Source organism: Penaeus monodon, chromosome 21 (genome assembly GCF_015228065.2).
Source record: "Penaeus monodon isolate SGIC_2016 chromosome 21, NSTDA_Pmon_1, whole genome shotgun sequence".
Lineage (NCBI taxonomy): Eukaryota > Metazoa > Arthropoda > Malacostraca > Decapoda > Penaeidae > Penaeus > Penaeus monodon.
The window spans coordinates 20,893,115-20,893,580 of NC_051406.1; positions in this window are offsets into that span (position 1 = coordinate 20,893,115).

The following is a 466-nucleotide window of genomic DNA, read 5'->3' on the forward strand; positions in this document are numbered from 1 at the left end:
ATCTATTAGTAAAAAGCCAATTTATCAAAGAGTATTTTGTATAATAAAGGACTTTAATACTGATTTCATCTTCATACAACATGATTATTAGTGGTTTGTGGAAAAAAGAGAGAAGAAAAAGAAAAAGCATAAATATTTTTCCATTTTCTTTAGGTGTTGCCTGGATTTCAGTCATTATCAGGGAGGGTACTGGCACATGTAGTACTGTATTTTAAGGATAGGAAACATTTGTTTTCTCCAGTATCACACATCCATTTATTCTCTGACCAATAATACTCAAAGGAAGTGTAAGTACCTTTTACTATGCCAATTGATATAGAACCATGGTGCTTGAAAGTGACAACCAAATGTTGGATACAGGAAAAATAGATCAATGACAAAAATATTCTTATATAAAACATTTACAAGTAAATATTCTTGGATACTTGGTAATTCTGTTTGGTGTATTCAAGCTTCACAAAACCAG